Source organism: Hylobates moloch, unplaced genomic scaffold, assembly GCF_009828535.3.
Source record: "Hylobates moloch isolate HMO894 unplaced genomic scaffold, HMol_V3 SCAFFOLD_9, whole genome shotgun sequence".
In the NCBI taxonomy this organism is placed as follows: Eukaryota; Metazoa; Chordata; class Mammalia; order Primates; family Hylobatidae; genus Hylobates; species Hylobates moloch.
Window position 1 is genome coordinate 30,318,876 of NW_026652284.1, and position 12,180 is coordinate 30,331,055.

The window sequence follows — 12,180 nt, forward strand, 5'->3', positions numbered from 1 at the left end:
TTGAAGAACCATTGCTTTATTTGATTTATCCTCCCAGTCACTGCAACTGTTAATTAGGAGACACCATTAGAATGAGGACTGCAGGCAGTATGGTATACTTACTGGGAATAATGGATACCAGTGGAACACAGTTTTGTTATTTTATTGTTGGAAATACAGAACTGTTCTGGAGCTACAGATAGAATTTAGAGATGTCCTGAGGTAGTTTCTCTGCTTATATTTCTTTTCCCTACCTGAGTCTATGTCTGATAATTGTATCGTCCTTTCACTCATTAGAATAAAAAAAAAAAAAATCTATAAAGAGGGACATTTAAAACCCTGAAAAAATAACTAGGCTAAAAGTAAAGCGGCATCCCTGACACTGATGGTGCTCCTAACAGGCCCTCAGGATGTCCTTCTTGAATCTGGGGAAATTGGCAGTTGCAGTGAACCAAGCTATCAGAGTAGATAGATGCTTGGGATCTCAATGGGCCTGCAGAAGACTCAGTGTTCTGGCCACACTGGTCACAAAGTTACAGCTCGTTTGTACCCAGGCAAAGCACAGGGCAGGCTGGGGTTGGTAGGAGCTGCCATTCCAAGTATAATACAGGTAAAATCACAAATACTGTCCTAGACCATCTATTATTGGTGGATCTGATTTTGACATTATAGACTGCAGAATATTTTGCTCAGACATAGTTTTTAAGGGCGTTCAGAATGCTTTGTGAGGCCGGGCACGGTGGCTCATGCCTGTAATCCCAGCACTGTGGGAGGCAGAGGTGGGCGGATCACCTGAGGTCAGGAGTTCAAGACCAGTCCGGCCAACATGGTGAAAACCCGTCTCTACCAAAAATACAAAAATTAGCTGGGCGTGGTGGTGGGCACCTGTAATCCCAGCTACTTGGGAGGCTGAGACAGGAGAATTGCTTCGACCCAGGAGGCGGAGGTTGCAGTGAGCCGAGGTCACACCACTGCACTCCAGCCTGGGTGACAAAGCAAGACTCTGTCTCAAAAAAAAAAAAAAAAAAGTTTTATGACTCTAGGGGCAGTAACTGAGTAACTGCAATGAACTCTTAAATTTGTGAACCCTGCCCAAAGTTCAGGGGAACAGATTTGTACAGTGAATTATTTCAATAGAAACATTGAGCTAGAATCCCATATCATAGAACTTTTTTGTTGTGGCCGAGCACCATGGCTCACGGCTGTAATCCCAGCACTTTGGGAGGCCGAGGCAGACAGATCTTTTGAGGTCAGGAGTTCAAGACCAGCCTGGCTAACATGGTGAAACCCAGTCTCTACTAAAAATACAAAAATTAGCCAGGTGTGGTGGCATGTGCCTATAATCCCAGCTACTCGGGAGGCTGAGGCACAAGAATTGCTTGAACCGGGAAGCAGAGGTTGCAGTGAGCTGAGATCGTGCCACTGCATTCCATCCTGGGCAACAGAGTAAGACTCCATCTCAAAAAAAAAAAAAAAAAAGAATAACTTTTTTGTTATTTGGCAAATATTAGAATTACCAAAATTATTTTGAAAGGAAAATAATGTTAAAAATTATATAAAATAGAGATAAATGTCTTCCTCATTGATATTCTCTTCATAAAGTATGGGAATCTCATATAGAAAACAATGTTTTTTTTTGTTTTTTTTGTTTTTTTGAGATGGAGTTTCACTCTGTCACCCAGGCTGGAGTGCAGTGGCACGATCTCAGCTCACTGCAACCTCCACCCTCCGGGTTCAAATGATTCTTCTTCCTCAGCCTCCTGAGTAGCTGGGACTACAGGCACCTGCCACCGCATCTGCTAATTTTTTGTATTTTTAGTAGAGATGGGGTTTCACCATCTTGGCCAGGCTGGTCTTGAACCCCTGACCTTGTGATCCACCTGCCTCGGCCTCCCAAAGTGCTGGGATTACAGGCGTGAGCCACCACTCCCAGCAAGAAAACAATGGTTTTCTACATTATTCAAAGAGGTTACGCGTTCAAGAAATAAAACGTACTTCCACTTGTTAATGCAAAAAATTTTCACCACATCACTTTGTTGGTGTAAAGGGGCTTAAATAGAATAAATTCTAGTATTTTGAAATGAGATATTTCGCCCTAATTACAACTAGGAGAGAGAATGTTTAGGGAGAAGATTGGTTCTATTTTTGCACATGATCTCAGGATATTCTTTTCACTGTCAAATTGTTTTTCATCTTAAATTATCTCAGAATTCTTCCTTATTTATTTATTCTCGAACTCCTGACTTCAGGCGATCGCCTGCCTCTTCCTCCCAAAGTTCTGGGATTACAGGTGCGAGCCACTGCACCCGGCCAGAATTCTCTTTTTAAAGATAAATTTTAGGCTGGACATGGTGGCTCACGCCTGTAATCCCAGCACTTTGGGAGGCCGAGGCAGGCGGATCACGAGGTGAGGAGATGGAGACCATCCTGCCTAACACGGTGAAACCCCATCTCTACTAAAAATACAAAAAATTAGCCGGGCCTGGTGGCGGGCGCCTGTAGTCCCAGCTACTCGGGAGGCTGAGGCAGGAGAATGGCGTGAACCCGGGAGGCGGAGCTTGCAGTGAGCCAAGCTCGAGCCACTGCACTCCAGCCTGGGTGACAGAGCTAGACTCCGTCTAAAAAAAAAAAAAAAAATTATTGTTTATATTTGAGGTGAGGATTCTTGATACATTTTTTGGTATATTTTAAAGTGGGATAAATTGTTTGTGCTTTAACATTGTGTAAATTGCATTGTAGATTCATAAATTTCATCTTGGATTTATTTCTAGCACAGTACTTTCTGTTGAAAGCGGTTTACTGTCAAGAAAATCTATCAAAAGGGATGGAATCCCATTTTTCATTTTCATGAATTGTTTTAACAAGTGTTCCTCTGGCCAGGGTCAGTGGCTCACACCTGTAATCCCAGCACTTTGGGAGGTCCAGGTGGGTGGATCACGAGGTCAGGAGATCAAGACCATCCTGGCCAACATGGTGAAACCTTGTTTCTACTAAAAATACAAAAATTTGCTGGGCTTGAAGGCACGTGACTGTAATCCCAGCTACTCCAGAGGCTGAGGCAGGAGAATCGCTTGAACCTGGGAGGCGGAGGCTACAGTGAGCCGAGATCGAGCCACTGCACTCCAGCCTGGCAACAGAGCCAGACTCCGTCTGGAAAAAAAAACAGAAAACAGAAAACAAAAAACAAAACAAAACAAAAACAGTAGACTTCCATTTGCTTCTAGGTGGGGAAGGTAGGGGGTGGGGGAGGGGCGGGGATTGAAACTGAATTTCGCTCCCTCTGTCTCCCAGGCTGGAGTGCAATGGCGCATGATCATGGCTCACTGTAGCCTCAACCTCTTGGGCTCAGGTGATCCTCCCGTCTCAGCCTTCTGAGTAGCTGGGACTACAAGCATGAGGCCACCACGTTCAGCCAATTTGTTTATTTATTTTTTATAGAGATGGGGGTGTCACTTTGTTGTCCACGCTGGTCTCTAGCTCCTGGGCTCAAGCGATCTTCCCGATTTGTCTTACCAAAATGTTGGGATTACAGGTACAAGCCACTTTGCTGGGTCCATTTGTGTTCTTTTTGGCATCTCTATATCTGTATCAATTATTTTTTCCAATTTTAGCATATGTGCTGCTGAAGCAAGCACCATTTTTTTTTTTTTTTTTTGAAACGGAGTCTAGCTCTGTTGCCCAGGCTGGAGTGCAGTGGTGCGATCTCTGTTCACTGCAAGCTCCGCCTCCCAGGTTCACGCCATTCTCCTGCCTCAGCCTCCCTAGTAGCTGGGACTACAGGCGCCCACCACCATGCCCGGCTAATTTTTTTGTATTTTTAGTAGAGACGGGGTTTCACCGTGTTAGCCAGGATGGTCTCGATCTCCTGACCTCGTGATCCGCCTGCCTCGGCCTCCCAAAGTGCTAGGATTACAGGCGTGAGCCACCGCGCCGGTTGCAAGCACAATTTTTTAAGTGTTAATAATGAAAATATTATGTAAGATTTTTCTTACCTAATATATTATTTTTTCAATTCTTTGCGTGTTTGTTTTGTTTTGAGACAGAGTCTCTTTCTGTTGCCCAGGCTAGAGTGCAGTGTCGCTCTCTCTCTCACTGCAACCTCAGCCTTTCAGGCTCAAGCGATTCTCCTGCCTCAGCCTCCTGAGTAGCCGGACCCACAGGAGCACACCACCACGTCTGGCATTTTTGTACTTTTGGTGGAAATGGGGTTTCACCATGTTGCCCAGGCTGGTCTTGAACTCCTGAGCTCTAGTGATCTGTCTGCCTCGATCTCCCAAAGTGCTGGGATTTCAGGGGTGAGCAACCGTGCCTGGCCTTTTTGTGTATTTATTTCTTTTAAAGAGACAGAGACAGGGTCTTACCTGATTGCCCAGGCTGGTGTGCAGTGGCCATTATAACTCACTCAAACTCCTGGGCTCAAGGTATCTTCCCGCCTCCATCTCCTGAATGGCTGGGTGTTGGGGGTGGGGTTCGCAGTATTAACCAATGCACCTACTGAGATGTAGCCAGAGAATGCAGAGGGAAAGCTGCAAAACAAAATCACTCATTTTATCCCCATTAAACTTCCTTTGGGGTCAGTAGGATTTTTTTTCCTTTGGAAAAGTTTCCTCAACCTTACTGCTACAAGGCTGCGCAGACCTGACCTAGGGAAGAGCCCTCTAGGTGAATTCCACTCCCCTGGGTTATCTGATGTAAAGGTGCCAGAGCCAAATTCTCTTAAATTTGATTTTGAATCTATCTTCCACTAAAACTGTGCAGAGTGTCTTCCAAGGTTGCTGTTCCAGATTCTCCTTAGAGGGAACCGGCCATCTCTATTTCCCAGTTCTTAAATACTATACCAAATCCCTTCAGCCCTAAAACCCCCTCAAGGCAAGTCCAAGGTGGGTCTCTCTATTCCTGATGATAACAGGGGGTCTGAAATCTTTCCTGTTGACTAGTAGCTTAGGTTATGGCTGGGCAGTCAAGAGCCGGTGTGACATGGGATCCCAGTCTTCTGCATGTGCCCGAGGGGAGGACTGCAGGGGCTGGGAAGGCCAGTGCAAAGACAATACTCTAATATAAGGCCCTTTAAGGCCCTCCAGGCCCTGGCTGCCTGGGGGTTTTGAGCCTGCAGACTCAAGTGCCCAGTAGAGTTTCGAGGAAGAAGACCCTTGAACACTGCCAGCCAGGAACTTTTGCAACTGCCAGTTTATGAATCGCAAAGGCCCCTCCTGGTTCACCAGTTAGCTGGATACTTACATGCAATTGTTTTTTCAAGATGTGGCAAGATTTGAGAGGGAGAGAAAGTAAATATGAAGAAACAGATGTTTGTAAACTGTATTACTTGAATAACAAATACAAAATGACTCTCAAAAATAGAGATCTGTCTGTGAATTACAGTATATTAATCACAAAATGCTTAAAGGCAGCGTAGGGGAAATTCTCTCTGAGAAACCTAAACTCACAACCCAAACAGGACAAACACTATGATTCCACTAATATATGGTACCTGGAGTAGTCAAATTCACAGAAAGTAGAATGGTGGTCACTGGGCCTGCAGGGTGTTACTGTTTAATGGTTGTAGAGAATCAGGTTTGCAAGATGAAGAGTTTTGGAGCTGGATAATGGCTGTGGCTACACAACAATGTGAATGTACTTAATGCCACTGAATGTGAAGTAACTCAGGAATGGAAAATCAAATCTTGTATATTCTCATTCATAAGTGGGAGCTAAGCTATGAGGATGCAAAGGGATACGAATGATATTAATATAATGGACTTTGGGGACCGGGGGAGAAGGGTCGGGGGGGTGAGAGATAAAAGACTACAGTTTGGGTTCAGTGTACGCTGTTTGGGTGACGGGTACACCAAAATTTCAGAAATCCCCACTAAAGAACTTACCCATGTAACCAAAAACCAGCTGTTTCCCCAAAACTAGTGAAATTTAAAAAAAAAAAAAAAAAAAAGCCAGCCTCAGTGGCTCACTCCTGTAATCCCAGCACTTTGGGAGGCCAAGGTGGAAGGATCATTTGAGACCAGGGGTTCGAGACTAGCTTGGGCAACATGTAAACCCCATCTCTACAAAATACAAAATAATTAGCCAGGTATGGTGGTGTGTGCCTGTAGTCCCGGCTACTTGGGAGGCTGAGATGGGAGGATCACTTGGACCCAGGAGGTCGAGGGTGCAGTGAGCCGTGACTGTACCACAGGGACTCCAGCTTGGGTGACAGATGACAGAGTGAGACCCTGTCTCAAAAAAAAAGAAATTAAAAAAATGTTTAGACGATAAATGTTACGTCTATTTTACCACAATTTTGAAAAATCATTTTAAAATAATTTTTTAAAATTAGACCAATGACAGATGCTACAAGTGGACAAACCATATGAATCCTGGGGCTCTAAAGGTACTACCCCAATGGACAGCCTTCCCCCAGCTCTGAGAGGCTTTTCCCTTGCTGTCTTGTCTTTGTTCCTAGCTCTTCCTATCGGATCCCAGCACTGATGGCAGTGTGAGGGCTGCACACTCCCCACTCCCGGGAGAAGCTTCACTTTTCAGAGTGTTTACTCCAGGCCCTCTCTCTAAGTGGCTACCTGTCAGTTTCCATTTCAGCTCTGCCTCTATTTGCAGGACTGCTGACCACCGACTGACATATTACCTGTATTGATTCTCTAAGAGCTGTCGAGGTGGGGGGAAAGACTATTCTAAGGCAACCCTGAGCTCTTAGCTGAGTAGGATCATAAAACGCCCCCATTAAAGGTTTCATTCAATAACAATCTTTGCAAAAGTAAATGGACATCAGTCTCCCACCCCCACAACTAATACAGAGGCCATTATCAATGGGCAGAGAGCACTGAACAGTGGCAGTATCAGTTTCCACATTTTCAAATGATTCCTTTAATAAAAAGCTGCATTCTTTTCAGGCCATAAAACACCAAGGAAAAGTCTATTCATTTAGCTATTGTACATATTAGCTTATTTATTTATGGCTAATGCTGCCATCAGCATTCCCTGGGTGTACAGTTAACTCACTTAATGATTGGTTGATAAATTGCTAAAAAGCAGAGAGGTTGAAATTGGCTATCATGCAGGGTGATTTAAGTTTGTTTTGTCATTTCAAATAGAAACTCACTGTCTTTATACTCTATTTTAAATGATCCATCTCACATAAGGTGTTTTATATTTGCATGCCTATTTGATCTAGAGTGCACAAAGATTGATTTTCAACCACGTGCTTAGGAAATAAGCATATTGTCATCATTTTACCAAAAGAGAGATAACATCCACTAGCTATTTGAAGTAGGTCTTCACCACCAAATTGTGGACTCTTTTATTGCAAAAATCATCTTCTCATTCTTTCCCTCTCTTGCTCCCTTCCTCACTCCCATCTTTCTTTCATTAAATAATTACTAGTAGGATCATCTCAGCAGTTTTATGTCTTGCACAGCAGGGACTCGATGGTTGTTGATGCAATCTGCTTGGGGGAAAAAATAGTGCCTAAATGAGACAAGTCATGAATGGGTCTCGGAAAACCATTAAACTCTACACCTTGGTGTTTTCTGAACATCAGGGTTCAGAACTTCATTTCCTGTTTGTACAATTCTAAAGATACTGTACTTAAAAATGTTCACTCGTATTTACTTGATAATGGCTGATGTGGAAATGGTGGAAGATGAGAGTAATGAAATGTTGACAGCAAAATGTGTTCTTTCATTAAATTACCCCCTTTTCTTTATTAATTGAGATATACATGTAAAAATCTGAAATAAACTACAAAGCGAGGCTGGATGTGTGGCTCATGCCTGTAATCCCAGCACTTTGGGAGGCTGAGGTGGGCGGATCAAGAGGTCAGGAGATCGAGACCATCCTGGCTAACACGGTGAAACCCCGTCTCTACTAAAAATACAAAAAAAAATAACCAGGCATGGTGGCAGGTGCCTGTAGTCCCAGCTACTTGGGAGGCTAAGGCAGGAGAATGGCGTGAACCCGGGAGGTGGAGCTTGCAGTGAGCTGAGATCGCGCCACTGCTGTCCAGCCTGGGTGACAGAGCGAGACTCCGTCTCAAAAAAAAACTACAAAACGAGGCCTGAAGTTCTAAAGTTCACTTGCTAGACCTTCAAAATTATGTTCTGCTGAAACAAATGGAGCAGAAGCTGATGTGCCCATCAGCCCACAGCAGAATCACTAACTGCAGTTTACAAATCTGAGAGCCCTGCAAACCCTGGTCCCAAGAATACTCCAACTTCCATGTCCAGCAGGCGTGTCGGCTCCTGAAATACGTGCTGCCCTCTGATGTTCCTCCCCGCTCCTGGTTCCTGGGGTACCTTTACGGGCTTCCTGCATTCAACCTGTAAATGTTTGTGCCCTGCACTCTTGTCACTGTTCTCTCTGTCCCTGCACAGCCTCCTGCACTGCCATAGCTTGTTTCGATTGCCATCTGTACACTGACAATTCCTACATTTTGATCTGTCTTTCTACATGGAATCTATTTGTGTGTCTCAGAGGCAACCGACTTTGACACATCTAAAACTAAACTCAAGATCTTTCCTACAAACCTGACAGTGTCTCCACCCCATCCCCAGGTCCCTATCTGAGGAATGGCACCACTATCTACTGCCCTAGCACGCTGGTTGTCACACCTCACATCCAGTTCATGCAATTCATCTCAGAAGCCTAAGGCCCTCATCTCAACCTAGCTGATAAAATAACTTTTACATCTATTCTTGCCCCAATCCAGATCATTTTCTTCCCAGCTAGAGGCATCTTTTCAAAACACAATGTTATCACTCCTTTGCTTAAGGCCCCCACCCTTTTTTTTTCTTTCTTTCTCTCTTTTTTTTTTTTTTTGATACAGGGTCTCTGTCATCCAGGCAGTGGCACACTCATGGCTCACTGCAGCCTTGACCTCCTGGGCTCAGGTGATCTTCCCACCTTAGCCTTCCTGATAGCTGGGACTACAGACACACACCCAGCTAATTTTTTATATTTTTGTAGAGACAAGGTCTCACTCTATCGCCCAAGCTGCTCTTGAACTTTTGGGCTCAAGTGATCCTCCCGTCTCAGCCTCCCTAAGTGCTGGGATTATAGGCGTGAGCTACTGCCGGCCTCAAGACCTTGTAAAAGCTTCACATTTGTAGTCCACATTTTTTTTTTTTTTTTTTTTTTTTTTGAGACGGCGTTTTGCTCTGTCACCCAGGCTGGAGTGCAGTGGTGTGATCTGGGCTCACGGCAACCTCTGCTTCCCAGGTTCAAGCAATTCTCCTGCCTCAGCCTCCTGAGTAGCTGGGATTACAGGCACCCGCCACCACACCCGGCTAATTTTTGAATTTTTAGTAGAGACAGGGTTTCGCCATGTTGGCCAACCTGGTCTCGAACTCTTGACCTCATGATCCACCCGCCTCGGCATCCCGAAGTGCTGGGATTACAGGTTTGAGCCACCGTGCCCAGCCTCTGTAATCCAAAGTCTTTAACACTGACCTACGAGGCCTTGCCTCTTCCTCCAATTGGGTCTTGGGCTCCCTTTAGAACTCTGTTAGGGCTGCATAAACTTTCTTCCAGCTTTTTTTTTTTTTTTTTTTGAGACAGAGTTTTGCTCTTGTTGCCCAGGCTGGAGCCCAGTGGCGTGATCTTGGCTCACTGCAACCTCTGCCTCCCAGGTTCAAGTGATTCTTCTGCCTCAGCCTCCTGAGTAGCTGGGATTACAGGCATGCGCCACCACATCCAACTAATTTTGTATTTTTAGTAGAGACAGGGTTTCTCTATGTTGGTCAGGCTGGTCTCGAGCTCCCGACCTTAGGTGATCCACCTGCCTCGGCCTCCCAAAGTGCTGGGATTACAGGTGTGAGCTACCGGCCTTCTTCCAGTTTTTAACAAGCCAAACTGCTTTCTGCTTCAGGGCCTTCACTTATGATATCCCTTCTGCCTAGAACACTCCCCACTCTTCTGGAATCTGTCTCTGAGTGCTGACAGCCTGGATTGGGATCCAGGCTCCACCATTTAACCAGCTGTATGACCTTTAACTTCTATAGCCATTAGTTCTCTTATCTGTAAAATGGGGTAAAGAATAGTACTTACCTGATTGGGCTATGGTAAGGATTAAGTAAGATCCTGTGCACAGTCTTATCCTTAATGCAGTGCCTGTCTTTAGTGTTCAATAAATGTTAGATATTAATGTCAATATTATTTCCTTCTGTGTCCGCAACAAGCACTGCATATAATAGATGGCTCAACGAATAGTTGTGAAATGAATGAATGAATGAATGTGTGAACAATGTGATCTGGCCTTCCCTTTGTTGTCATTACTTTGGAACTAAAATATCCCCAAGTAAGAGTGACAGCAGCCACCCAGGGCACATGACAGTGTCAAAAAGGGGAGAGGAGGACACAGAGCAAAAGGACAAATGAGAAAGCATGACATGCAAAGACAAGCATGGGAAAGACAGTGTGATAATGTCCTTAGACCTGCCAGCAGCTTTTATATCTGCTATTTTCCACTGAGTGTGCACAAAGAGACGACAGCCCCAGAAACTGAGCAGTTGTGACCTATGGGAGTAGGTATGGGGGATCAGAAGCAAGGTGGGAACATATTTATTCAGTCAACAACATGTATGGTGCTGGATGTGCTGGAGATGCCAAGCACAATGGGTTTTTGGTGCAGTGAAAGAAGGTGATGGCCGGGTGCAGTGGCTCACGCCTGTAATCCCAGCACTTTGGGAAGCCGAGGTGGGCGGATCACAAGGCAAGAGATCGAGATCATCCTGGCCAACATGGTAAAACCCCATCTCTACTAAAAATACAAGAATTAGCTGGGGGTGGTGGCGTGTACCTGTAGTCCTAGCTACTTGGGAGGCTGAGGCAGGAGAATAGTTTGAACCTGAGAGGCAGGGGTTGCAGTGAGCCGAGATCACACCACTGCACTCCAGCCTGGTGACAGAGCGAGACTCCATCTCAAAAAAAAAAAAAAAAAAAAGAAGAAGGTGATGCCTTTAGACTAGAATACCCCATCTGATTATGATCTACCTGCTTAAAGACCTTGTCACTCTTGTGTATTCTCAAACTCACTGGTAATGAAAAGATATGAGTGTACCTATTCTGCTAAACCTATAGACTGGTACAACCCTTTAGTAAGCAGTTAAGCACTGTGCACCAAAAATCTGTAGTCTTTTTCTTTTTTTTTGAGAGGGAGTCTCACTCTGTCACCCAGGCTGGATGCAGTAGCACGATCTTGGCTCACTGCAACCTCCACCTCCCAGGTTCAAGCTATTCTCCTGCCTCAGCCTCCCAAGTAGCTGGGATTACAAGAGCCCACCACCATGCCTGGCTAATTTTTGTATTTTTAGTAGAGATGGGGTTTCACCATGCTTGCCAGGCTGGTCTCAAACTCCTGACCTCAGGTGATCCACCCACCTCAGCCTCCCAAAGTGCTGGGATTACAGGCGTGAGCCACCACGCCCAGCCAGGTCTGCAGTCTTTAACCCGGAAATTTCAGTTCTAGATATTCCTTCTAAAGAGTCAGAAATGCAAAGATATATGAACAAGAATGTTAGCAGCACTCTTTTTGATGATGAAGACTGCTAACAGCCTAAATGTTCAGCAACAGGACTTGTGGCACATTGCTAAAATTGAGTATTGGGAAGTTACTAAAACTGAAGTTTTTCAAAGACTGTTTGGCATTCTTTCTACAAACATTTTTGAGAACCTTCTTCAGGACATTGGGAAACGCTCACAATACAATGCTAAGCTGAAAGTCATCCAAATTCTCTGTATAGCAAATTCTGTGTATAGCAGGTGTTATCTCTGGGGCACTTACAGATAGTTCTTCATTCAAGACAGGTAACAACTATTTAATCCATTTTTCCAGGCATTAGTAGCTGAGCAGATGGAAATTAGATGGGAAACACTCCTAAGAAGCGTCCACAGCCCTTATTTGAATTCTTTCACAGCTGTCTTTATGGACTGAAGCTACATGCCACCCAAGCCTGGCCTGTCACTCCAATGGGCCTTAGTTTCCTTATATGTCAAATGGGGAGGTAGGATTACATTATTATTGCTACAGCTTCTACGAACAAAATATGCAAGGCAGGCGAGGTCTCAGTTATCCTTTGCCATTAGCATATCTTTGTTTTCTGGTCCCTTTTGGAAAGGCCGAATGGTGTGCAAAGCTGATAAGCATTTGAATTAGAGAACTCAGGAAAGGCATTTTTTTTTCTCCTGGTCCCCAGCAGC